The sequence below is a fragment of the Triticum dicoccoides genome, chromosome 6A (assembly GCF_002162155.2).
Source record: "Triticum dicoccoides isolate Atlit2015 ecotype Zavitan chromosome 6A, WEW_v2.0, whole genome shotgun sequence".
Classification (NCBI taxonomy): Eukaryota; Viridiplantae; Streptophyta; class Magnoliopsida; order Poales; family Poaceae; genus Triticum; species Triticum dicoccoides.
This window is the reverse complement of record NC_041390.1, coordinates 148,965,353-148,966,254: the sequence shown is the minus strand read 5'-3', so window position 1 is coordinate 148,966,254 and position 902 is coordinate 148,965,353. Positions and strand designations below refer to the sequence as shown.

General features: G+C 40.8%; 1 protein-coding gene across 1 annotated transcript in view; it reads right to left on the bottom strand.

Annotated features, from left to right (window-relative positions):
* Positions 1–482: 482 nt before the first annotated feature.
* Positions 483–902, bottom strand: part of LOC119316339 (shewanella-like protein phosphatase 1) — a 4,900-nt gene continuing 4,480 nt past the window's right edge. The window contains exon 11 of the mRNA XM_037590654.1: positions 483–873. The gene's annotated coding sequence lies outside the window, so the exon portion shown is untranslated. The remainder of the gene's footprint in view (positions 874–902) is intronic.

Below are 902 nucleotides of genomic sequence, written 5' to 3'. Positions count from 1 at the left end.
ACACAATTTCACTAACCATGTGGTTGCGTGGATTTGTGATTGGGGGTTCATTGCAGAGGGAAGGACAATCATGTGCGATGGGGTCGCCGTCCCACATGTTTGCCGTGGAGGAATTGTTTGTAGTGACGTGAACAGTCGCATACAATTGGCTCAACGGAACATCCATCCATCCCACACGATTCATTACAAAGAAAACATGTGTGCAATGTAGTGCATCGCATATGGTTGTCATTGCACAATTGTGTGTTGTGCTGGTTCATCACACACGATGTTTTAATGGTAGAACATGTGCGTTATTTGGTCTACTGCACTTTGGTTCGATCATTTGTGTTATGGTTGTCCATTGCACATGGTTTGTTTTTCTGGACTGTGTCGAACGTAATTTTTGCATAATTTAATCCATGCAATAAGCAAATTGGTCAGAATTTTAATTTGAACCTAGACCCACAACATAATTCATATCAATCAAACATACCCAAACATAACAAATGGTCAACCACCATTGCATAATTAATGGATATCACAATAGCACCATAGCATACATATACAAGTGGCACAGTAGCAGTACTCATTTGACATCTAAAATCTTTAACATCATCAACATCATAGACGGTAACATTCTAGGTGAAGACCTGCTGGGTTGTTGGCGAAGCAGAAAAAACGAAATGCCCATAGTGTGGTCTCCTCCATGCGTATGGCACACACAACTTTACTCCAATTCCTATGGATGAGTGCCCGGCTGTCCTTCGCCTTCTTGATGAACACTTGAAGATGATAACAGTGCTGTTGCTCATAATTTATTATTATGTCCCTTGCCTCATTAGCAAGCCGATGCTTTGCGATGTAAGACTGAGTGAACAGTCCTGGAAAGCACTGAAAAAGAAAATATTCAGATATTTGTT